The following is a 27,754-nucleotide window of genomic DNA, read 5'->3' as shown; positions in this document are numbered from 1 at the left end:
GTGAATTTTCATTATAAAGAACATTGTTTTGAATTTTCAAACGTGTGTGTGTCTGAAATTTGTACCTGTGAATTTTTGGGAGAAGTCTACCAGAGAGCCCGACAGAACAACAACTAATGAATTCGACAATACCAAAATAAAAACTAACATTAAAAAAATGGAATTTTGATCTTAAAAAGGAAATTAAAGCTGAAGAATGGCAACTTATATGGAGCAGGAACTTTAAATTGACTTTAGCCATTCCATATAAGGAAAATATGATTTAAACATTCTACAGATGGCACACTACTCCTAGAAAATTAGCTAACCTGAATAAAAAACTACCATCTACTTGCTCGAAATGTCAAAAAGAACAAGGCACTTACTTCCACTTATGGTGGCAATGCGAAAAATCACAGGCTTATTGGAAAAAAATAGGAGTCTGGCTGGATGAAATCTTAAATTTTAAACTAGACATAACACCAGAATGCTTTCTTTTGGGTATCCCAAGACAGAATATTTCCAAAAATCAAGTTTACCTAATTATCACTACAGCAGCCAGATTAGTATTTGCTCAATGGTGGAAAAACGAAGACATACCTCAAGATGACCTAATAATAGAATAAATTAAATACTGTGCAGAAATGACCAAATTAACTCTGGAAATTAGAAACAATGATGATTCTCTATTCAATAACTGCTGGGTTCCTTTTTATTGCTGGTTTGTAAAAAAAGAACAATTTGCACAACAAATGTTAAGAATCCTATAGATTTAAATAGACACATATCTGGTGTCAAATCTTCTGTTCTCAATGGATGTATGAGACATCGATATATACTAAAATTAGACTGGCTTTCTTAAAATCTCCTTACCTTGCTATATTCAACACTTTCTCTTACTCATTCATAATTCAAAATATTAGATATAATGTTATAAAGTTTGGGGCCTGAAGTTATTAGATTTTCAAGTAGAAAAACTAAATCATCAGCAAAAGCCTGTAACTTATATTCTTGGTCTGTAATCTTTAATCCTGAGATCTGAGAATCAGATCTAATATTTCTGTTTAAAACTTCCAGTGACAAAATAAATAACAGCGGAGATAAGGGACATCCTTGCCTTGTACCTTTAAAAATTTCAATCTTTTGTGTCATTTCAACATTTATCAGTATCTTAGCTGATTGTTTTTTATATATTGCCTCAATGACATGAAGGAATCTTGCACCAAAGTTCATATATTGTAGTTGTCTGTTCATGAATTGCCAATTTACATTATCAAATGCTTTTTGAACATCTAAAAACATCAGCGCCATTTGTTTTTCAGGATGTTGTTCATAATATTCAATAGTATTTAAAATTATACGCATATTGTCTTTTATTTGTCTTTTAGGAAGAAATCCATTCTGATCTGTATTAATACCACACTGTGGGCGTGGCTTATCTGTAATTCCAATACAGATCTACCGTACACCAGCCCGCCTTTACTTTTCTTTTTTCCCCTTTTTGTCTTCTTTACTCTCTTCCTTTTTCTTTTCTTTTTTTTGTTTGTTTGTTTTGTTTTGTCTTTACTATTAAATGCATATGATCTAGGCCATAATTTGATACACAATCTTTGTTTCTTAATTACTCATTTCTTTTTTTCTGTATCTTGACATGTTTACACTGTTATTTGTACATAAATGTATTCATTTTATTTATCACTGTAAATAAAAACTTTATAAAACTTAAAAAAAAAAAAATCTCATTCCCTTGTTGGATGGAGCATTGTTACTGTTTTCTTCCTCACAGGGCGAGGTCTGCATTACGCTCTTCCGAGTGATGGGCTACCAATTTTTTTTTCAGTATAAGATTTTTTTATTTTTCTCCACCATCAAATAAAACGATATGTAGTTATAAACACAACAAGGCTTAAAATCAATCGTATGCAAACTTTTCTTTTCTCATTACTCGCTCAATGTAGGGTCTTATGTAAAATTTTCTGTTAATTTTATACATTATTAGCAATTATTAAAATTCTAAATTCAATTTTTTCCTTCACCGTCTTACTACAAAAGATTACAACAATATAAAGAGTACTAAAATATCTTTTATCTAAATTTAATCTTATATCATATAGCTAATTAAAAATTCTCTCTCTATCTATGTTTCTTTAGTAAAAGAAACTATTCATAATATATCACCTACATCGTAAAATAAAGTTTTATATGTTTAAGTGAACAATAAGTAAATTTGTGTTATATCATTATATAGTGCTACCACCATTTCTCATCTTTGCCATCTGGCTTGCAAAGATTAAATCAAATTCTCTTGTTTCAATTTTTCCAAAATTAACCAATTACTAATACATACATAATATGTCTCCTAATCTTCTATCCAATCATAGAACTTCCCCCAAATTTTATAATAATCCGAGTCTTGTTTATCTTTAAGTTTCAAAGTCAATCTACTCATCTTTGCACATTCCATAATTTTTCTCAAAACTTCCCTTTCCGTTGGTATCCTATTCAATTTCCAACATTGTGTATATACAATCCTAGCTGCTGTAATTATATGTATAATTAAATACGTCTCTTCTTTATCAAAATTATCTGGTAAAATACCCAGAAGGTATATCTCGGGTCTGAGATCAATAGTCTTTCTTAAAATCTTCTGAATCCAATGTTGAATTCATGTCCAAAATTTACGTGCTTCCGGGCAAGTCCACCACATGTGATAGAATGAGCCAGGTAACTCGCTGCATTTCCAACAGTTCATCGACAGATTCTGAAACATTTTTGCTAGCTTCTGTGGTGATATATGCCATCTATAAAACATCTTATACATATTTTCCTTAAATGCAGTTCACATTGTCATTTTATAATTTATCTCCCATAATTGCTGCCAAGAATATCTATCTATTGTATATCCCATATTTCTCATCCATTTTATGATTGTGTCCTTAACCTACTCAAATTGTAATTCAATAGTTAAGAAGTATTTGTAAACATTTTTGATCGAGTAAACTTCCTGACCCAATAAGATTTGATCTAATTCTGTTTTTGTTAGTTAATACCTTCTGTTTTAATGTCTTTCTCAAATCTTGATTGTAACTGTAAATACATAAACCAATCCAGTTTTGTGCCTTGTTTTTCTAATTCTTGAAGTGGTTTTAACTTTCATGATTGTGTCAGTATATCCTTATATCTTACAGTATTAGACCAGTTTAGTCTATTGGGGTGCATAGATACTTCTATTATCGATATCCAAAATGGTATTTTTGAATAATGTTTTGCTTTCATCTTTTCCCAAATTGCAATCAACGAACTTCTTATAATATGTCTCTGAAAGTAACTATGTATGTTCTTCTTCTCATACCACATAAATGCATGCCAACGTATTTGCAAGTCATGTCCTTCTAATACCAGTAGTCTTTTATTGCTAAGGAGAATCCAGTCCTTTACCCACGTCATTGCCGCTGCTGGGTAATAGAGCTCCCAATGTGGTAGCCCAAATCCTCCTCTTTCTCTTGTATCTTGTAAGTTTTTTAAACTGATTCTTGGTCTTTTCCCTTGCCAAACAAATTTTGTTGCCATTTTATTTAGCTCATTAAAAAAGGTCTTTTCAAGTTTAATTGGAATAGTGGAAAATAAGAACAATAATCTTAGTAAAATATTCATCTTAATTAGAGCAATTCTGCCCTAGTGATGTCTGAAGATTCTTCCATTTTTGAAGGTCTTTCTCTATCTGGTTTTTAAGCCTTACATAATTATCTTCCAGTGATGAACATCTAGCTGTTAAATGGATTCCCAAATACTGTACTTTACTTCTTTCACCCTTTGAACATCCATACATCTTTTAAGCTGTGATTTCTGCTCTTTGGTCATATTCTTTGTGATTAGTTTTGTTCTGTCTTTATTGATCTTTAGTCCTGCTACCTTTCCGTATCTTTCAAATTGTGATAAGAGTTTGGGGCCTGAAGTTATTAGATTTTCAAGTACAAAAACTAAATCATCAGCAAAAGCCTGTAACTTATATTCTTGGCATCTAATCTTTAGTCCTGAGATCTGAGAATCAGATCTAATATTTCTGTTTAAAACTTCCAGTGACAAAATAAATAACAGCTGAGATAAGGGACATCCTTGCCTTGTACCTTTAAAAATGTCAATCTTTTGTGTCATTTCACCATTTATCAGTATCTTAGCTGATTGTTTTTTATATATTGCCTCAATGACATGAAGGAATCTTGCACTAAAGTTCATATATTGTAGTTGTCTGTTCATGAATTGCCAATTTACATTATCAAATGCTTTTTGCACATCTAAAAACATCAGCGCCATTTGCTTTTCAGGATGTTGTTCATAATATTCAATAGTATTTAAAATTATACGCATATTGTCTTTTGTCTTTTAGGAAGAAATCCATTCTGATCTGTATTACTAACACACTGTGGGTGTGGCTTATGCATTTCGTTTCAACATCTTTCAGTGCAAATTGGGTGCTCTGGGGTGGAGCTCCAAATTTTGCTACCAGAACTGCGTTCCTGACCGTTCCCATAGGAGCCCATTACTGGCTCTTCCTTATCTGACTGTCCAGGTGACCTTTTTGTTTTCACTGACTTTCAGATATTTCCCTCTTTTTCTGAAGTAGGAAATTATTCCTCTTGATATTTTGATGTTTCTCCAGATAGTCTATTTTTAGTGTAACCCAAAACTCTTTTCCTGGTTTTCTCTTCCTTGTCTTTAAGATTCAATTCAATTCAATTCAATTTATTAGATTTGAAGACTCCGAAGATGTTGGAGAAAAAGAGTTTTGGGGCTTTCTGGAGGAAGTAATAATATTTTGACTGTTGCCTTGGTTTCCTTTGCATTTTAATGCTGCTTGTGATTCAGTTCTCCACAGTGCTCTCATTGGCATTCCTTTGCCTGCAAGATTCACATAAAAGCCCAGTTTTGTTTTCTTTTGGGCCCGAAAATAAGTACCAGGTCTCAGTTTTGGGGCATTCTTACCCACTTATGTTAGGACCATTGGAGCCAGTACGCCCATGCCCTGACATCTTTTCCACCGCTGCCTGACTTCTGCGGCCGCTCATGGCCAGACACCATATAGCTTGTTGCACAGCCCATGCAAGCGATGTCCAAACTATTTCTCAGCTGATTAAAACACTTTTAACTTCTGGAGGATTTTTTTTTTTAAGGAAATAATGTTTTAAAAATCTACCATCAGCTATCTTTTTCCTTTTGGCTGAACTCTAAGTGCACGACAAACATTTCCACTTGACTGCATTTTCTTTCACTCTTGCTTTCCTTCTGAGAAAGCAGAGAAGAATGTGAGCCAAGTATGAGTATGTTATACTACCACTTATGGCAGGAGGCCGTATGGCATGTTGTGCTATTACAACAGTTCACACCAGGAATGAATCCAGGGCCCACTGAAAATGGTGGCTGCTTTCAGGACAAAGTCATGAGGTCCAAGGATGAATGCCCATCCCTCCTTTCCCTCCCCAACATGAGGTTCAGAGATCTTCAAAAGGAAGAAGGAGGAGGTTGTGAGGTCGGGTGGATTGGGGAGGACCCTAGGGCAAAACAAGAGTTAGGATATAGAGAACAAGGATGTCTTGGAAGGTGCGAGAAGTCTGAGATACCTACAGCAGGCAAGCTTGGCTCTGCATTGGGCCTCCAAGAGTTATCCTCAGCTCTGAGTAGAGTGTGTTCTGCTTAGCAACTCGCACATTTGATTAATGGCTGCCTTAGGGAGAGCAGTGGGGGTTTGGGTAGTTAAGGAAAATAATTTTACTTAACAATTATTGCAACATGCAACCGTAATTCAAGGCTCACGATAGTTATATCTTGAGGACTACTTTGATGCTGACTGTGGAATTCTGAGGCTCAAAATCAGGGCAAAACCAAGGTAAAAGACTGACACTCCACATGTGGGAATTCCATAACCACATACAAAAGCTCACCCACAATTTGGTTTTGAGGAATACCACTACTTATGCAAAAAGAAATAAGCAGAAGCTTTTGCTATTAATCACAAACTAATAGTTAGCCATTTTCCATTTCTCTCCACCTATAAATTTAATCCCGAGAAATAATTGAGCAAAATGAATTGGACCAAAATTCAAAACAAATCAGTTTCCCACATACACATTCAATAGGAGATCACAAATGAAATTCAAGCATTCCTTGAAATCATCTACTTTTCCTCATATAGATCACCTTGTGTGCAATAAGGGATGATTTATGGCTCAAGTAATGTCCATAGACTGACATTCCAAAGATTTCTCCATGGTGTGAGTCCTCTGGTGTGTCATTAGGTGGGAATTGTGACTGAAAGATTTCTCACAAATAGGACATTCAAAGGGTTTTTCTCCTGTGTGAGTCTTATGGTGTCTCACAAGGCTAGAATTATCATAAAAACCTTTCCTACAGATAAATCATTTGAAGAGTTTCTCTCCTGAGTGAGTCTTCTGGTGTCTCACAAGGCTGGAATTATTAATGAAACTTTTCCCACAATCAGGACATTCAAAGGGTTTCTCTCCTGTGTGAGTCCACTGATGGCTCACCAGGCTAGAATTATGACTAAAACGTTTCCCACAGATAGGACATTCAAACGGTTTCTCTCCTGTGTGAGTCCTCTGGTGTTTCACCAGGCCTGAATTAGCACTAAAACCTTTCCCACAGATAGGACATTAAAAAGGTTTCTCTCCCATGTGAGTCCTCTGGTGTATCACCAGGTGGGAATTCTGATGGTAACATTTCCCACAGTCAGGACATTCAAGGGGTTTCTCTCCTGTGTGAGTCCTCCGGTGTCTCATCAGGTTGGAACACTGACTAAAGCTTTTCCCACAGTCAGGACATTCAAAGGGTTTCTCTCCTGTGTGAGTCCTCTGGTGTGTCACCAGGCTTGAATTATCACTAAAACCTTTCCCACAAATAGGACATTCAAAAGGTTTCTCTCCCGTGTGAGTCCTCTGGTGTATCACCAGGTGGGAATTCTGATGGTAACATTTCCCACAGTCAGGACATTCAAAGGGTTTCTCTCTTGTGTGAATCCTCTGGTGTGACACCAGGCTGGACCTGTGACTAAATCTTTCCCCACAATTAGGACACTCAAAGGGTTTCTCTCCTGTGTGAGTCCTCTGGTGTGTCACCAGGCTGGAATTATCACTAAAGCATTTCCCACACTCAGGACATTCAAAGGGTTTCTCTCTTGTGTGAGTCCTCTGGTGTTTTACCAGACTGGACCTGTGACTATAACTTTCCCCACAATCAGGACATTCAAAGGGTTTCTCTCCTGTGTGAGTCCTATGGTGACTCACCAGGCTGGAATTATCAATAAAGCATTTCCCACACTCAGGACATTCAAAGGGTTTCTCTCCTGTGTGAGTCCTCTGGTGTGACACCAGTCTGGATCTCCGTGTAAAACTTTTCCCACAGTCAGGACATTCAAAGGGTTTCTCTCCTGTGTGAGTTCTCTGGTGTTTCACCAGGTCTGAATTCTGACTGAAACCTTTCCCACAATCAGGACATTCATAGGGTTTCTCTCTTGTGTGAGTCCTCTGGTGTATCACCAGGCTGTATTTACCAGTAAAGCTTTTTCCACATTCTGGACATTCAAAGGGGTTCTCTCCTGTGTGAATCCTCTGATGTGACACCAGGCTGGAACTCCAAGTAAAACATTTCCCACATTCTGAACATTCAAAGGGTTTCTCTCCTGTGTGAATCCTCTGGTGTGACACCAGTCTGGATCTCTGTGTAAAACTTTTCCCACAGTCGGGACATTCAAAGGGTTTCTCTCCTGTGTGAGTTCTCTGGTGTGACACCAGGCTGGAACTCCGATTAAAACTTTTCCCACAATCAGGACATTCAAAGGGTTTCTCTCCTGTGTGAGTCCTCTGGTGTATCACCAGGTCTGAATTCTGACTGAAACCTTTCCCACAGTCGGGACATTCAAAGGGTTTCTCTCCTGTGTGAATCCTCTGGTGTGACACCAGGCTGGAACTCCAAGTAAAACATTTCCCACATTCTGGACATTCAAAGGGTTTCTCTCCTGTGTGAATCCTCTGGTGTGACACCAGTCTGGATCTCTCTGTAAAACTTTTCCCACAGTCGGGACATTCAAAGGGTTTCTCTCCTGTGTGAGTTCTCTGGTGTGACACCAGGCTGGAACTTTGATTAAAACTTTTCCCACAATCAGGACATTCAAAGGGTTTCTCTCCTGTGTGAGTCCTCTGGTGTTTCACCAGGTCTGAATTCTGACTGAAACCTTTCCCACAGTCGGGACATTCAAAGGGTTTCTCTCCTGTGTGAGTCCTCTGGTGTTTCACCAGGTCTGAATTCTGATTGAAACCTTTCCCACAGTCGGGACATTCAAAGGGTTTCTCTCCTGTGTGAGTTCTCTGGTGTATCACCAGGCTGGAATTATATCTAAAACCTTTCCCAAAGATAGGACACTCAAAGGGTTTCTCTCCTATGCGCATGGTCTTGTTTCGCAGGAGGTGGGAATTTATAATGAAATCTTGCCCATAATCTGTACCCTCATAAGGTTTCTCCATGGTTTGAATCCTCTGACCAGGCAGGAATTATGACTGAAACTTCTCGCAGACTCAGTACATTGAACAAGTTTTTCTCCTTTATGATTACTCTGGTCTATCACCAATTTGGAATTATAACTCAAAAATTTCCAACAGTCAGGACATTCAAAGCGTTTCGCTCCTATTTGAGTCTTCTGTTGTATTACCAGGTTACAATTGAAACTTTCCCATAACCATAACATTCAAAGGTTTTCTCTGGTTTGTGAGTTTTCAGGTGGTTCCCGAGGATGGAATTCTCACTGAAACATTTCTCACAGAATGGATGGTGTGGGTGTGTGGGTGTTTTTATGAACATGGAGCTGTTGTGACCATAACTTTTGCCACATTAAAATAATTTGTATGTCTTCCTTTCTTGCCCCTCTTGTTATTTGCAATCTGTGCTTTTTCCACAATATGCAAATCTATGGAGTTTTTTCACAGCCAATATTCTCGAGGAGGTCAAAAATATGATCAATGGCTTGTTTAGTGATGCTTTCATTCAAGCTGTATTTTTCCTCACAGGTAGAGGCCTGCCTTACTGTCTGTTCTATGTGACTTTAGTTTAGTTTCCTCCCCACTGACTTCCAGTTATTCCCCTGTTTTGCTGAATGAAAAAATAATCTCCCTTGACTTTCCATGTAATGTATCCTTGAATTCTGCAGAATCTTTATTTTCTCTCTTTTGTCCAACAGCTGCTGGAGGAGGAGCAGAATTTTATGGTTTTCTGAAGGAAATGGAAAATATGTTGACGTCTGGCTTGATTTTGTTCCCTTTTCAACATTGCTTATTATTTACAGTTGTCCTGAGTGCTCTTATTGCCATCCTCTTTGTCTGTAAGATTCAAAGAAAAGTGTAATATTAATTATTTATAAAATGTTTAGTGATAATGTGAAAAAAGAATATAAATATATATATTTATATATATGTGTATATATTTGGAAATTTCTGGCGACGTTTCGACGAGGTCTTACTCGTCAGCCTGGTGTTTCTGTCCTTGTTCTAAGGCGAACACTGCGAGACCTGAGCTGCCTTCCTTCTATAAATACTGGTGGCTGGGTGTGGTTTGATGGCTCAGCAATTGCCTGCTGTGTAGAAACTTCCTGGTGAGTCAGTGGGGAAACAATTGGGGTCGTTGATGTAGCTGAGGTATGCTGATTAGTTAATGGTTGTAGATTAAGCGTGATATCCTGAGTAGTTGGAACTTGCAGGCTACTTGATTGTTTTACAATGTGAGGAGGTTTTTTCTTTAATGCATTCTTATGTTCTGCAACACGTGCATTTACTCTCCTTAGGAGAGTAAATGCATGTGTTGCAGAACATAAGAATGCATTAAAGAAAAAAGAAAAAACCTCCTCCCTTTTCCAACACTTCAAAACTACAGGATATGAAATTGATTTTGACAGTACCAAATTAATTTCCAAAACGGAACACTACACCAAAAGAATAATCATGGAAGCCATCGAGATAGAAAAACATCCCCAAAATATGAACAAGCGGGATGATACCTCCCGCTTACCAGACATCTGAAAACCAGCCCTCAAACGTATCCCAGCCATAAAAACCAGACTCAGAACACACATTGTAAAACAATCAAGTAACCTGCAAGTTCCAACTACTCAGGATATCACGCTTAATCTACAACCATTAACTAATCAGCATACCTCAGCTACATCAACGACCCCAATTGTTACCCCACTGACTCACCAGGAAGTTTCTACACAGCAGGCAATTGCTGAGCCATCAAACCACACCCAGCCACCAATATTTATAGAAGGAAGGCAGCTCAGGTCTCGCAGTGTTTGCCTTAGTACAAGGACAGAAACACCAGCCTGAAGATGACGAGTGAGACCTCGTCGAAACGTCGCCAGAAATTTCCAAATCCTACACGGGAAGAAACCCGAATATACCAAGACCGTCATACCTGTACCGCCCAACTGGGCTTTTTAGGACATGCATTGAAATAAGCCCCACCTTGGATATAAGCTCCCTTCCCCATCTACGTATATGCATTCCTTGCCCCATCTGCTACACCCAAATTGTGCATGAACATCTAAGTGGTGTCTGGCAGCTCGTCACTTCTCTTTCTGAGCAGTCTTTGCAGGGAAACTTCTTGAAATGTAAAGGAAAACGTCTCGCGAGAGCAAGCAAGCAATTGACAACCTATCTCACAAATTTTCCTTTACATTTCAAGGTGTTTTCCTGCACAAACCTCCCAAGAAAGAGAAGCTGCCAGACGCTGGGAAGATGCCCCTCACCACCCCCTGCCTCACCTGCCACCCCCAAATTGTGCCCGAACATTTTGCCAGCGTGTGGCAGCTTCACTGCTTCTCTCTTTCTCGGAAGGTCTTTGGCAGGGAAACTCTTGGAAATGTAAAGGAAAACTTATCACCAGTGCAAGCAATTAACAACTTCTTCTACTGGTGATTAGTTTTCCTTTACATTTCAAAGAGTTTCCCTGCAAAGACCTGCTGAAAAATGAAAGCTATAAATACATGTAAAGATCTGGAGACCCTCTGGATTTGCATGCAAAATAAAGACGGTTCTGTCATTAGAATTGGGGTGATCTATAGGCCTCCAGGGCAATCTGAGGAACATGACAACAAGATGGTGGATGAGATTACCCTAATGGCAGTAAAGGGAGATATTGTGGTTATGGGTGATTTCAACATGCCTGATGTTGACTGGAATATCCCCAGTGCCCTTACATGCAAAAGTAAGAATATAGTAGAGGCCTTTACAGGAGCAGCTATGGCACAGCTAGTTAAGACACCAACTAGAGGGGAGAATATTCTAGATTTAGTTTTTACAAATGGGAATCGGGTTTCAGAGGTCAAGGGGGAGAAAATTTAGGTTGCAGCGACCATCTATGTTTGCGGTTTGATGTAAAAACTGATTGTGAGCAATCCTATACTGCAACCAAAGTATTGGATTTCAGAAAAACAAATTTTAATGCAATGGGGGAATATTTAAATAATGAATTAAAGGGGAGGGATAAAATGGCAGGAGCGAGCACCCAGTGGACTGTATTAAAAAAGGCCATCTTAAAAGCCACAAGACTTTATGTAAAGCAAGTAACTAAAGGTAAAAGGAAGAAGAAACCGCTATGGTTTAGCAATGATGTAAGGGCTATAGTCAATGAAAAAAAGGCTGCCTATAGGCGGTATAAAGAGTCTGGAAGTATAGCTGATAGAGAGGTGTATAAAATGAGACAGAAGGAGGCGAAACAGATAATGTATGTTGCTAAAGCCTCAAAAGAGGAAGAAATAGCAAAATCTATAAAGAAGGGGGATAAAACCTTCTTCAGATATATTAGTGATAGGAAGAAGAAAAACTGCAGCATCACAAAGCTTAGTACCGGGAATAATACATGCATTGATGGGAATAAGGAGATCGCTGACCATTTCAATAGCTACTTCTGTTCAGTTTTCTCAAAAGACACCTTACAAAATAATACTATAGAGGGATATAGCATTGCTTCCAGCTGTACGGATTCAGCTCCAGTGATCTTAGAAGCCGATGTCTTAGAAGAACTTGAAAGATTAAAGATAAATAAGGCAATGGGTCCAGATGGCATCCATCCCAGAGTTCTTAAAGAACTCAGATCTGTCATTGCTACCCCCCTGACTGATTTGTTTAACCAATCCCTGTTAACAGGAGATGTTCCTGAGGATTGGAGAATGGCCAGTGTTGTGCCTATCCACAAGAAGGGCAGTAGAGAAGAAGCTGGAAACTACAGGCCAGTTAGCTTGACATCAGTTGTAGTTAAAATGATGGAGACTCTACTCAAAAAGAGGATAAATCAGCATCTAAAAAACAATAACTTATTGGACCCAAATCAGCATGGCTTTACTGAAGGCAAATCGTGTCAGACTAATCTCATTGAGTTCTTTGACTATGTCACAAAGGTGTTGGATCAAGGTGGTGCCGTGGATATTGCCTATCTGGACTTCAGCAAAGCCTTTGATACGGTTCCACATAAAGAGCTGATAGATAAATTAGTGAAGATTGGACTTAATCCCTGGATAGTTCAGTGGATTTCAAGCTGGCTGAAGCATAGACATCAGAGAGTTATTGTTAATGGCGAGTATTCTGAGCAGAGACAGGTTACAAGCGGTGTGCCACAAGGGTCTGTTCTGGGTCCTATTCTTTTTAATATGTTTGTGAGTGACATAGGGGAAGGTTTGGTAGGGAAGGTTTGCCTATTTGACGATGACTCTAAAGTGTGCAATAGAGTTGATATTACTGGAGGGGTCTGTAATATGGTAAATGATTTAGCGTTACTAGATAAATGGTCAAAGCAATGGAAACTGCAGTTTAATGTTTCCAAATGTAAAATAATGCACTTGGGGAAAAGGAATCCTAAATCTGAGTATTGCATTGGCAGTTCTGTGTTAGCAAAAACTTCAGAAGAGAAGGATTTAGGGGTAGTGATTTCTGACAGTCTCAAAATGGGTGAGCAGTGTGGTCGGGCGGGAGGAAAGGCAAGTAGGATGCTTGGCTGCATAGCTAGAGGTATAACAAGCAGGAAGAGGGAGATTGTGATCCCCTTATATAGAGCGCTGGTGAGACCACATTTGGAGTACTGTGTTCAGTTCTGGAGACCTCACCTACAAAAAGATATTGACAAAATTGAACGGGTCCAAAGACGGGCTACAAGAATGGTGGAAGGTCTGAAGTATAAAACGTATCAGGAAAGACTTAATGAACTCAATCTGTATAGTCTGGAAGACAGAAGGAAAAGGGGGGACATGATCGAAACATTTAAATATGTTAAAGGGTTAAATAGGGTTCAGGAGGGAAGTGTTTTTAACAGGAAAGTGAACACAAGAACAAGGGGACACAATCTGAAGTTAGTTGGGGGGAAAGATCAAAGGCAACATGAGAAAGTATTATTTTACTGAAAGAGTAGTAGATCCTTGGAACAAACTTCCAGCAGACATGGTTGGTAAATCCACAGTAACCGAATTTAAACATGCCTGGGATAAACATAGATCCATTGTAAGATAAAATACAGGAAATAGTAAAAGGGCAGACTAGATGGACCATGGGGTCTTTTTCTGCCGTCAGTCTTCTATGTTTCTATGTTTCTATAAAGATGCTAGATGCTGGAAAGGTGTTTGGGCACAATTTGGGGGAGGCAGGGGATGAAGAGGGGCAGGGCACGTGTTGTTTTTCCTGGGACAAGAGTGTGGGGGGGGGGAGGAGAACCGCAAACCCAGCGCTGTTGTCGTCCGAGCAGGAGATAATTTTCACCAAGGCTGGGCTGCATTGTCTGTCAAAGTGCCAGGGTTTTGTAGTGCTCCAGTTGGAAGGGAAGTTATAGAGTATGAAAGGTGGGTGGGTGGGAGAGTGATTTCTTTAAACAGCCAAGGGCTGCCAGGAAGAGCAACTAAAATGATAAGGGGACTAGAGACCAGGCCATATGAGGAAAGGTTGATGGAACTGGGCATGGATAGTCCAGTAAAAAGAAGGGCTAGGGGGGACAAGATAACTGTATACAGCAGTGGTCCCCAAACGACGGCCCGTGGGACGGATGCGGCCCGCTGAGGCCATTTACCTGGCCCGCGGCAGCGTACGAGATTTTACCATCTATATACTAAGCTCCCAAATCTCCCGTCCACTCTGCTGCTGAGCGTCTGGCGGCGGCAAGGAAGAGGAGGAAAGCCCGGGGGCGGAGAGGAAAGCGGGCCTGCAATTGGCCCCTTTCTTTGCCACCTTTAGGGAGAGAAACTGTTGCTGCCCTATGGCAGAGCAACAACAGTTCCTCTCCCTAAAGGCAAGAAAGAAATTGGCCAATTGCAGGCCTGCTTTCCTCCCCGCCCCCGGGCTTTCCTCCTCCTCCTCCTCCTCCAGACGCTCAGCTGCAGACTGTCTTGGTCCCTCCAGTGCCGCTTTTTTGCTTTTTTTTTCTTCAGGGATTTTGCACCGGTGAGGTTTGCGCGCATTTGGGCATTTTTGGCGGCGGTGGTGGTGGTCTGCTGCGGAGAGGGAGAGTGAAAGGAGAGATAGATTAATTGTTTTTAGTATTGGATTGTTGTTATACGCTGTCTTATTATTGCTGTTAGCCGCCCTGAGTCTTTGGAGAGGGGCGGCATACAAATCAAATAAATAAATAAAATAACATAAATAACATAAATAACATAATAAATAAAATAAATAAAATAAATAAAATAAATAAAATAAATAAAATAAATAAAATAAATAAAATAAATAAAATAAATAAAATAAATAAAATAAATAAAATAAATAAAATAAATAAAATAAATAAAATAAATAAAATAAATAAAATAAATAAAATAAATAAATAGAAAGGGAGTGAGTGAGAGAGAGAGAAATAAAGCAAGAAAGAGAGGGAGAGTGCCGCTTTTTTGCAGGGAGCCTGGAAGCCCTGCAAGAGCAGCTGGAGGGGGCCGTAAGCAAGCCATCAGGACCCCCTACGCAGTAACTTGTTGACGGCCATGCCATCCTGGATCCCGGGGAGATGAGCTCTTCCCCGGCCAGACGACAGCAAGGCCCTCCTGATGCTTGCCCACCGCCCAGGCCCTATGCTTGGAGCCAGGGGCGACGGGCCTAGCCTCGGCTTTCTTGGCCCCAGTGGGGCTGAAGCGTGGGGTGGAGTAGGCGGCGGCGGGGGCTCCAGGCCCGCCCCCAAGCTGAGCTTCCTTCGAGGCAAAGCTGCAAAGCTCACCTGCCGCCTTGAAGGAAGCCAAAGGAAGCTCAGCTCAACGAGGACCGGCTGTTGGTCCCTTGAAACTGCTGCCGCCGCCGCCCACTATAGAGATCCCTTTGCCCGAACGGAGGCGGCGGCGGCGGGTTCAAGGGACCAAGAGCCGGTCTTTCTCGGCGCTGCGTTGTTGTAGCCTCTGAGGCCACCTCCGGGTAAAGGGATGTCCTCGGTGGGCGGCCTCGGAGGATATATGTTCTGCAGGTTCGTGCATGCATGGAGTCCTGCTCCATGAGGCAGTAGTGGCTTGGCCATGCCATAAACCGGGGGGGCGGGCGTTCATGAGACATACAGTCCCGCACTCCCCACCTACTGCATTTTCAAAATAATAAGGCACCCCTGATATGGCCAAGACCATATGTTGGAGTTTTAAAAAAAGCCCCTGTCTTATTTCCAGGGAAACATGGTAGAATAATCGCTTACATTATTGATGATTCAAATGATACATGGATACTGAGGTCAATGTCCAAATATCAATTCAATCAAGTTCATTTATTTAGTTGGCTCAATGACAAATTCTTAGCAATGTGAAGTGTTATCATCAAATATATCTTGAAGTGCTGGGGATAGATTATGTAGAAACATAGAAGACTGACAGCAGAAAAAGACCTCATGATCCATCTAGTCTGCCCTTATACTATTTCCTGTATTTTATCTTAGGAGGGATATATGTTTATCCCAGGCATGTTTAAATTCTGTCACTATGGATTTACCAACCACATCTACTGGAAGTTTGTTCCAAGGATCTACTACTCATTCAGTAAAATAATATTTTCTCATGTTGCTTTTGATCTTTCCCCCAACTAACTTCAGATTGTGTCCCCTTGTTCTTGTGTTCACTTTCCTATTAAAAACACTTCCCTCCTGGACCTTATTTAACCCTTTAACATATTTAAATGTTTCCATCATGTCCCCCCTTTTCCTTCTGTCCTCCAGACTATACAGATTGAGTTCATTAAGTCTTTCCTGATATGTTTTATGCTTAAGACCTTCCACCATTCTTGTAGCCAATCTTTGGACCCGTTCAATTTTGTCAATATCTTTTTGTAGGTGAGGTCTCCAGAACTGAACACAGTATTCCAAATGTGGTCTCACCAGCGCTCTATACAGCGGGATCACAATCTCCCTCTTCCTGCTTGTTATACCTCTAGCTATGCAGCCAAGCAACCTACTTGCTTTCCCTACCGCCTGACTGCACTGTTCACCCATTGCACCCATATAACTGCAGATATATGCATAGAGAGAAATCCAAATACACCCACCTATTCATGTATACATGGAGAAAATCTATGTCTTTCGTGTCTGACAAAATGTCCCAAAATGGTTAGTCAAACCTTCTGAGATGTCGGGGCTTTAGCTGATGAAATGATGCCGAAAACCTCTGCAAGCTTTGAAGCACGAATTTTGCTCCTGAAGGTCCTCACCTGCAAATAAGAGCACAAAATATAGTCTACGCCCCTCTGGTGACATCCTTATTCAAATAGTCCTTACCTAACCTACCGTAATTAGAACTGTTATCTGCGTCACTAAGCAGTTCAATCATTAAGCATGATGTCACATGACAATGCCAACTTACATCTGTTCCTCTGTAGTTGTTAAGCACATTTATTTATTTACTTACTTACTTACTTACTTACTTACTTACTTACTTACTTACTTACTTACTTACTTATTGGATTTGTATGCCGCCCCTCTCCGTAGACTCAGGGCGGCTAACAACAATGATAAAAACAGCATGTAACAATCCAATCCAATACTAAAATAACTTTTAAAAACCTTATTATAAAAACCAAATATACATACAACCATGCGTAAATTGTAAAGGCCTAGGGGGAAAGAATATCTCAGTTCCCCCATGCCTGACGGCAGAGGTGGGTTTTAAGAAGTTTACGAAAGGCGAGGGGGGTGGGGGCAATTCTAATCTCTGGGGGGAGGTGGTTCCAAAGGACCGGGGCCACCACAGAGAAGGCTCTTCCCCTGGGCCCCGCCAAACAACATTGTTTAGTTGACGGGACCCGGAGAAGACCCACTCTGTGGGACCTAACTGGTCGCTGGGATTCGTGCAGCAGAAGGCGGTCCCTGAGATAATGTGGTCCGGTGCCGTGAAGGGCTTTATAGATCATAACCAACACTTTGAATTGTGACCAGAAACTGATCGGCAACCAATGCAGACTGCGGAGTGTTGGTGTAACATGGGCATATTTGGGGAAGCCCATGACTGCTCTCGCAGCTGCATTCTGCACGATCTGAAGTTTATGAACACTTTTCAAAGTTAGCCCCATATAGAGAGCATTGCAGTAGTCGAGCCTCGAGGTGATGAGGGCACGAGTGACTGTGAGCAGTGACTTCCGGTCCAAATAGGGCCCTTCACTGGTGCACCAGGCGAACCTGGGCAAACGCCCCCCTCGCCACAGCTGAAAGATGTTTCTCTAATGGGAGCTATGGATTGAGGAGGACGCCCAAGTTGCGGACCCTCTCTGAGGGGGTCAATGACTCCCCCCCAGGGTGATGGACGGACAGATGGAATTGTCCTTGGGAGGCAGAACCCACAGCCACTCCGTCTTATCAGGGTTGAGTTTGAGTCTGTTGACACCCATCCAGACCCCAACAGCCTCCAGGCACCGGCACATCACTTCCACTGCTTTGTTGACTGGACAAGGGGTGGAGATGTAGAGCTGGGTATCATCTGCGTACTGTGGGTTGTTGAAGGCAATTTTATATGACAGTGACTTGCAATTTCCTGCCAGTATATCCACTGGTTTTGCTTGTCAGAAGCCAGCTGGGAAGGTCAGAAATGGGGATCGTGAGTGTGGGATGCTGCCGCCATCATAAATGTGCAATTATTCGTAGAATCCGAATTGGTGAAACTTCTTTTCCTGCACCTTCAACAACCTAGTAACTGCTGACATGCGGTCACTGAACAAGTGCTAGGATTGCTACAAATTTTTTGGATCAGGTTCGTGTCTGTTTCCACTGTGCCATAGTAACTTTGAAGGCTGTGGGAAAAAGTGGTAAGTGAGGACTACCTGTGCAACCAAAGATGGAAAAAAGGTCCTCAATGGCTATTTTTTAGAAAGTGCTGAATTAAGCACAATTAAACCTGTTTAATACATGGATGGGACAGGAAATACCATACTTATTTGAAAGACATGGAAATAATAAAACATAAGGATTTTATTCACCTGTCATTTTCACGTGTGCAAAACAAACTATACCAAGAGGCCAAGATCAAGACGTACTGTATTTTTGGGAGTATATGATGCATCTTAATTTTGGGGGAGGAAAATAGGGAAAAGAATCTGCTTACCAGATATTCATCCTTAGTCTGGACAGCTTCAGCGCAGTATTTTATCGCCTGGTTAGGGCTTACCTCCTTTCATGTAGATCTAGTACCACAAAGGACAATTTGTTGAGTACAGTTTATCAGCCAGTTAGAAATCTATCTGTTGGTGATGCTGTTTATCCCACATTTTTATAATAATAATAATAATAATAATAATAATAATAATAATAATAACAACAACAACAACAATAATAATAATTTATTGGATTTGTATGGCGCCCCTCTCCGCAGACTCGGGGCGGCTAACAACAATAATAAACACAATATGTACAATCCAACAATAAAAACAACTAAAAACCCCTATTATAAAACCAAACATACACACAAACATACCATGCATAACTTGTAATGGCCTAGGGGGAAGAGCTATCTCAACTCCCCCATGCCTGGTGGTATAAATGAGTCTTGAGTAGTTTGCGAAAGACAGGGAGGGTGGGGGCAGTTCTAATCTCCGGGGGGAGTTGGTTCCAGAGGGCCGGGGCCGCCACAGAGAAGGCTCTTCCCCTGGGGCCTGCCAAACGACATTGTTTAGTTGACGGGACCCGGAGAAGGCCAACTCTATGGGACCTTTTCGGTCGCTGGGATTCGTGCAGTAGAAGGCGGTTCCGGAGGTAATCTGGCCATTCTAGCCTATCAGAAAGGAGGTTGTAGTCTACTTTATCGTATATATTATGCCCAAAGCATTTATCTGATCTACTAATTTAGTCACTTTGTCAAAGAATGAAATAAGATTGGGATGACCTGTTTTTAACAAATCCATGCTGCCTTTTAATTAAAACCTTTTTTGCTTCTAGATGTTTTTATTATTTTTTCCATTATCTTCCCAGATATCAGTGTTAGGCTGATTGTCTGTAGATTCCTGGGTCTGGTTTTCTCCCTTTTTCAAAGATGGGAACTACATCAGCTTTTTTCTAATCCTTTGTTCCAGGATTTTTGATATAACAAAATAAGGTTCAGGAGCGAAGTGTTTTTAATAGGAAAGTGAACAGAAGAACAAGGGAGCACAATCTGGGGTTATTTGGGGGAAAGATCAGAAGCAATGTGAGAAAAAATTATTTTACTGAAAGAGTAGTAGATGCTTGGAACAAAATTCCAGCAGACGAGATTGGTAAATCCACAGTGACAGAATTTAAACATGCCTGGGATAAACGTATATCCATCCTAAGATAAAATACAGGAAATAGTACAAGGGCAGACTAGATGGACCATGAGGTCTTTTTCTGCCTTCAGTCTTCTATGTAACATCTGCCACTTCCCTCCAAATCCTGGTGTTCTGAGTATCAGGTCCTGGTTCACCAAACCCATCAAATTTGAAATGACATCAAGCTGGCAGGAATACACAACACCCCAAAACACAGGGTCAAGATACAGGGGAATCTCAATAGCCACTCCCAAAAGAATCAACCTTCACTTGAAACACTTTTTAAATCTTCCCACCAGCAGAAAATTGCAGCCACCGCTTTCACAGCGTGCAGTTCCAACGGGCTTAAATTTGGAGAGGGAGGGAACCTGCAACAGCAACTGACATGCTTCAGTCTAGTCTCTGCTTCCACACTATGGAGGAAACCAAACTGCCCGATTTGCTCCCAGCCTGTCCTCCGACCTATCCTCAACTCACCTTCCAGATGCTGCTTGGACCACGGGAAGACAGTGACTCTGTACACGATCTTCCTCCCGTAAGTGACCCAGAAGAGGAAGTTACTCTGTGCTTTTCTTCTCCCATCCTTTCTAGCAATACGGTACTTGATGGTTTTAACTCTAAAATCAACCACACAGCCCGCCTACTGTATTGTCTTCTTTCTGGGCACGGATACTGTCCTCTTCACTTCCATCTCCGGATAGGGGACACTTGTCCCGTCTCTAAGTGGTGTGTGAGCTACCAAGTTGTTTTTGACTTCTGGCAAATAAGCCAAGCGAAATAGTGAAATGTGATGCTACTTGACCTTACGAAGATTAGCTATGTGCTAAGCCCTAAAAGTTAATGGGTTGGGTTTTTTTTTATAGAATTACAGACTAAGGGATTTGGGTTTTTTTTTTGAAATGTCTCTGAATGGAGATAAAAGCCTCTCTACACCAATGTTCCCTCTATTTTTTTTTCAGTGTGGGCGGAAAAGTATAGTGTACAATATAGCTACTCCGCCTCCTCTGCGGGATTCATGGTCTGAGCGGAAAACATGGTAGTTTTTTGATGTGATAATGGAGTCTGGGTAGGAAGCATTTAGCCATGTTTCGCATATTAGAAGACTGACGGCAGAAAAAGACCTCATGGTCCATCTAGTCTGCCCTTATACTATTTTCTGTATTTTATCTTAGGGTGGATATATGTTTATCCCAGGCATGTTTAAATTCCGTTACTGTGGATTTACCAACCATGTCTGCTGGAAGTTTGTTCCAAGGATCTACTACTCTTTCAGTGAAATAATATTTTCTCACGTTGCTTTTGATCTTTCCCCCAACTAACTTCAGATTGTGCCCCCTTGTTCTTGTGTTCACTTTCCTATTAAAAACACTTCGCTCCTGAACCTTATTTAACCCTTTAACATATTTAAATGTTTCGATCATGTCCCCCTTTTTCCTTCTGACCCCTAGACCAGTGGTTTTCAACCTTTTTTGAGCCGTGGCACATTTTTTACATTTATGAAACCCTGTGGCACATTGATCGGGGGGGGGGAGTGGGGGCTAAAAAAAGTTTGGACAAAAAAAATCTCTCTCTTCCTCCCCTTTGCTCTATTTCTCTTTCCCTTGCTCTTTCTCTCCCTTCCTTCTTTCTCTCTCCATCCCTCTTTCTTTCTCTTCCGTCCTTCCTCTCTGTTTTGCTCTCTTTCTCTCTCTCTCCCTCCCTCCCTCTATGTCTTTCTCTCTCTCTCCTTCCCTCCCTATCTTTCTCCCTATTGCTTTCTTTCTCTCTCTCTCTCTTGCTTTCTTTCTCTTGTTCTCTTTCTCTCTCTCTCTTGTTGTCTTTCTCTCTTTCTTTCTTTCTCTCTCTCTCTCTTGTTCTCTTTCTCTCTCTCACTTTCTTTCTCTCTCTCTCTTGCTTTCTTTCTCTCTCTGAGCTTCGCGGCCCACCTGACCATGTCAAACGGCACACTGGTTGAAAAACACTGCCCTAGACTATACAGATTGAGTTCATTAAGTCTTTCTTTATACGTTTTATGCTTAAGACCTTCCACCATTCTTGTAGCCCGTCTTTGGACCCGTTCAATTTTGTCAATATCTTTTTGTAGGTGAGTTCTCCAGAACTGAACACAGTACTGTATTCCAAATGTGGTCTCACCAGCGCTCTATATAAGGGGATCACAATCTCCCTCTTCCTGCTTGTTATACCTCTAGCTATGCAGCCAAGCATCCTACTTGCTTTTCCTACTGCCCGAGCACACTGCTCACCCATTTTGAGACTGTCAGAAATCACTACCCCTAAATCCTTCTCTTCTGAAGTTTTTGCTAACACAGAACTGCCAATGCAATACTCAGATTTAGGATTCCTTTTCCCCAAGTGCATTATTTTACATTTGGAAACATTAAACTGCAGTTTCCATTGCTTTGACCATTTATCTAGTAAAGCTAAATCATTTACCATATTACAGACCCATCCAGGAATATCAACCCTATTGCACACTTTAGACTAAAGTTCTAGCATTTAATAGTTTACATTTGAGATTGGTCTTGTGTTGGGGATTGTTTTTGGGGTGGTTAGAGGAAGTAAGGGGCACGCTTTCCTATTCTTTTTCTGAGGGGAAGAAACCTCTCTAGTGTGTTCAGAAGACAGCTTTACATGAACTTACCACCACCACCACGCCCCATTAGAAACATAGAAACATAGAAGACTGACGGCAGAAAAAGACCCCATGGTCCATCTAGTCTGCCCTTTTACTATTTCCTGTATTTTATCTTACAATGGATATATGTTTATCCCAGGCATGTTTAAATTCGGTTACTGTGGATTTACCAACCACGTCTGCTGGAAGTTTGTTCCAAGGATCTACTACTCTTTCAGTAAAATAATACTTTCTCATGTTGCCTTTGATCTTTCCGCCAACTAACTTCAGATTGTGTCCCCTTGTTCTTGTGTTCACTTTCCTGTTAAAAACACTTCCCTCCTGAACCCTATTTAACCCTTTAACATATTTAAATGTTTCGATCATGTCCCCCCTTTTCCTTCTGTCTTCCAGACTATACAGATTGAGTTCATTAAGTCTTTCCTGATACGTTTTATACTTCAGACCTTCCACCATTCTTGTAGACCATCTTTGGACCCGTTCAATTTTGTCAATATCTTTTTGTAGGTGAGGTCTCCAGAACTGAACACAGTACTCCAAATGTGGTCTCACCAGCGCTCTATATAAGGGGATCACAATCTCCCTCTTCCTGCTTGTTATACCTCTAGCTATGCAGCCAAGCATCCTACTTGCCTTTCCTACCGCCCGACAACACTGCTCACCCATTTTGAGACTGTCAGAAATCACTACCCCTAAATCCTTCTCTTCTGAAGTTTTTGCTAACACAGAACTGCCAATGCAATACTCAGATTTAGGATTCCTTTTCCCCAAGTGCATTATTTTACATTTGGAAACATTAAACTGCAGTTTCCATTGCTTTGACCATTTATCTAGTAACGCTAAATCATTTACCATATTACAGACCCCTCCAGGAATATCAACCCTATTGCACACTTTAGAGTCATCGGCAAATAGGCAAACCTTCCCTACCAAACCTTCCCCTATGTCACTCACAAACATATTAAAAAGAATAGGACCCAGAACAGACCCTTGTGGCACACCGCTTGTAACCTGTCTCTGCTCAGAATACTCGCCATTAACAATAACTCTCTGATGTCTATGCTTCAGCCACCTTGAAATCCACTGAACTATCCAGGGATTAAGTCCAATCTTCACTAATTTATCTATCAGCTCTTTATGTGGAACCGTATCAAAGGCTTTGCTGAAGTCCAGATAGGCAATATCCACGGCCACATTCACAGCAACGCTGATAATACCCATTTCTTTCATTCTCAAAAGCTATTTAAAGAGCAGCACAATGCTTTTTTTTAGAAATGAAACATATTCCACCATATACTTTCTTTCTCACAGCTCAAACACCAAGGCTGTTGTAATAAATTTGTCAGCATCTTGGCACTGCTACCAATTGGAGTAACGTTTTGCAGAAGGTGGCCTACTTAGATAGCCAACACAGCTAACCAGCCTGCCTCTGACCAAGATATCAGGAACCTTTATCTTGAAGATAATTGAAGACACCTACTACTGCAGAGTTTCTTAGGAAAATATTTACTTCTTTCGTAGCAAACCTACACTATTTACACTGTAGCTATCTCTCTAGGTGTTACTATACAAAGTACTCACAATTCTCTATCTGCTGGGAAAGAGTTGTGATTTTCAGCTGGGATCAGAACAGTATTGTTCCCACTTTTTTCAATGCATGGGGTTAAGGTCATGTCCTGTCCTATCATCTGGAGGTGAAGGCCTTTTTTGTGTGAATAGGTTGGTCCAGGATTTCTTATTAAGCATCTGCTGTCGGCTATTAAAATAATTCCAAAACTAACTAAACTGAAATTCAATTTGAAAAAGATTTTATATCATATCTCTCTTTATTCGTCTTTAAACCAAATAGAAACTCTTATGCACCACATAACATATCAATACAAATACTCATCAATTTCTATATCAATTCTCATACTTTTTCTTTTTACACATAAGAATACATTTATTACACAGTACATATACACCCCCTATCATCCTACTATACTATGTCGCACCTCCCAAAAAAGTCTGCGTCACACGCAGATTTAACCCCCTCAATACTTCTTAAATACTTTTCTTTAAATAAACTTTAAATTTACTTAACTATTCCAGTTGAATATCAATACACTATCTTTCCTTACCTATATTCTACTTTACTCATTTTCCCTTTTCACACATCATTTTCTACTAACCAATATATATATATATACGTATTAGAAATTGGAAATTAAATGTATGAATTACAAATATAACATAAGATATAAATGGTAACAATAAGGATATATTTTACTTAGTCTGAGAAATACATTATTGTAACACATTTTTTTAATGTATTACTATGTATAATGCTATCATTTTCCTAAATCACTTGATATTGTATCCTTTCCCCTTATCCTTTTTCTCTTCATGTTTATACTCCCCTTTTTTAAATTAATTTAATAAATTATTTTTTAGAAAAAAACAAACTATTTTTTAGAAAAAAATAAAAATAAAAAAAAAGAAAGACTGGGGGTTGCTTTCTGCCTCTAAAAATGTGTTTCTCCATTTTTCCTTGGGAGAAATATAATGTTCTCTCTCTTTTAATATTCCCCAAAACTTTTCATTCTTGGGTGGAGTGGGGCTTCCTACAATTTTCCCCTTTTGGGCTATATATATTTGCATATACTGTATTGCCCAACCTATGCACTATTAGAATGGTCTCCATACTGTCTGTCAACCTGGCAGATTGTGAGGGATATTTGCCTGGCATTTTTACTGAGATTCTATTTGGGACAAGGGAAAATACACTGGTAGAAGCTGCAGAGGATTCCCATGGTGGTTTTGGCAGTGCCCCCCAAAACGTGGGTTTTCCACCCATGAAGGTCTAGCAGCCAGCGGATCCTCTCAGGCATAACTGGCTGTTATCTATAATCTGCTTTTCCCACAATAGGTAGATCTGTGGATCTTTTCCACCACTGACATTCTTGGATTCTCAAGGACATCAAAAATTATGGTGGGAATATCTACAAATCCAATCAAAATTTACTAAAGACAAAAATACGCTAGGAATCGCAAAAAATAACCTGTTAGATAAAATATTTCTGGGACCACAAGGAAAAGTAAACAAAAAATTCTATTGCTGCTTAACAACTGTTGTGGTTAGCTCTGGCCCAGCTCCTGCCCCAAGGACTGTGGATGTGGGGGAGACATCCACATGCTGCAGGCCTGTTTTGCCCCCCCCTGGTGGAATCTGCTGATGAAGGCTCCTCTGACCAAGAAGACATGAGTGACAGGGAAAAGGAGAGTGTGGCAGACAGCTCAGAAGGAGATCAATTATCTAGCTCCTCCTTGGATTCAGAACAGATTCTCGCATGCGGAGAGCGATGCATAGGCAACAACAACTGAGAGATTATTATCAAAGAAAATGAGGCCACCTGTGGTTGGGTGGGGCTGTGGTAATTAGTGAGGCTGCTATAAAGAGCAGTCTGTGGGTTTGGCCATTGTGGAGGATTATCTGATCGTTGTGTTTCCTGACTGCTTTACTGACTTTGACTTTTTGTGTGCTGATTTTTCCCGCTTTGAAACTAAACCAGACCAAAGTGTGTTTCACTTTGTGAAAGAAGAAGGACTGTGAATTGCCTCACAGCTGCAAGGTATAAGTATCACAGAACTGATAAGGGAATTGTACAAATTACCAGTTTGTTTGAAGATGAGTGCTCTTTGCTATACCAAAAGAGGGCTTAGGTTAAGTGAATTTTCATTATAAAGAACATTGTTTTGAATTTTCAAACGTGTGTGTGTCTGAAATTTGTACCTGTGAATTTTTGGGAGGAGTCTACCAGAGAGCCTGACAGAACAACAACTAATGAATTCGACAATACCAAAATAAAAACTAACATTAAAAAATGGAATTTTGATCTTAAAAAGGAAATTAAAGCTGAAGAATGGCAACTTATATGGAGCAGGAAGTTTAAATTGACTTTAGCCATTCCATATAAGGAAAATATGATTTAAACGTTCTACAGATGGCACATTACTCCTAGAAAATTAGCTAACCTGAATAAAAAACTGCCATCTACTTGCTCGAAATGTCAAAAAGAACAAGGCACTTACTTCCACTTATGGTGGCAATGCGAAAAATCACAGGCTTATTGGAAAAAAATAGGAGTCTGACTGGATGAAATCTTAAATTTTAAACTAGACATAACACCAGAATGCTTTCTTTTGGGTATCCCAAGACAGAATATTTCCAAAAATCAAGTTTACCTAATTATCACTACAGCAGCCAGATTAGTATTTGCTCAATGGTGGAAAAACGAAGACATACCTCAAGATGACCTAATAATAGAATAAATTAAATACTGTGCAGAAATGACCAAATTAACTCTGGAAATTAGAAACAATGATGATTCTCTATTCAATAACTGCTGGGTTCCTTTTTATCGCTGGTTTGTAAAAAAAGAACAATTTGCACAACAAATGTTAAGAATCCTATAGATTTAAATAGACACATATCTGGTGTCAAATCTTCTGTTCTCAATGGATGTATGAGACATCGATATATACTAAAATTAGACTGGCTTTCTTAAAATCTCCTTACCTTGCTATATTCAACACTTTCTCTTACTCATTCATAATTCAAAATATTAGATATAATGTTATAAAGTTTGGGGCCTGAAGTTATTAGATTTTCAAGTAGAAAAACTAAATCATCAGCAAAAGCCTGTAACTTATATTCTTGGTCTGTAATCTTTAATCCTGAGATCTGAGAATCAGATCTAATATTTCTGTTTAAAACTTCCAGTGACAAAATAAATAACAGCGGAGATAAGGGACATCCTTGCCTTGTACCTTTAAAAATTTCAATCTTTTGTGTCATTTCAACATTTATCAGTATCTTAGCTGATTGTTTTTTATATATTGCCTCAATGACATGAAGGAATCTTGCACCAAAGTTCATATATTGTAGTTGTCTGTTCATGAATTGCCAATTTACATTATCAAATGCTTTTTGAACATCTAAAAACATCAGCGCCATTTGTTTTTCAGGATGTTGTTCATAATATTCAATAGTATTTAAAATTATACGCATATTGTCTTTTATTTGTCTTTTAGGAAGAAATCCATTCTGATCTGTATTAATACCACACTGTGGGCGTGGCTTATCTGTAATTCCAATACAGATCTACCGTACACCAGCCCGCCTTTACTTTTCTTTTTTCCCCTTTTTGTCTTCTTTACTCTCTTCCTTTTTCTTTTCTTTTGTTTGTTTGTTTGTTTTGTTTTGTCTTTACTATTAAATGCATATGATCTAGGCCATAATTTGATACACAATCTTTGTTTCTTAATTACTCATTTCTTTTTTTCTGTATCTTGACATGTTTACACTGTTATTTGTACATAAATGTATTCATTTTATTTA

At 39.8% G+C, this 27,754-nt stretch overlaps 1 pseudogene; it reads right to left on the bottom strand.

The window, feature by feature from the left end:
• Window positions 1-1,807: 1,807 nt before the first annotated feature.
• Window positions 1,808-27,754, bottom strand: part of LOC139160085 (zinc finger protein 850-like) — a 32,876-nt pseudogene continuing 6,929 nt past the window's right edge.

Source organism: Erythrolamprus reginae, chromosome 2, assembly GCF_031021105.1.
Source record: "Erythrolamprus reginae isolate rEryReg1 chromosome 2, rEryReg1.hap1, whole genome shotgun sequence".
Taxonomy (NCBI): Eukaryota; Metazoa; Chordata; class Lepidosauria; order Squamata; family Dipsadidae; genus Erythrolamprus; species Erythrolamprus reginae.
This window is presented reverse-complemented; position numbering and strand designations above follow the sequence as displayed.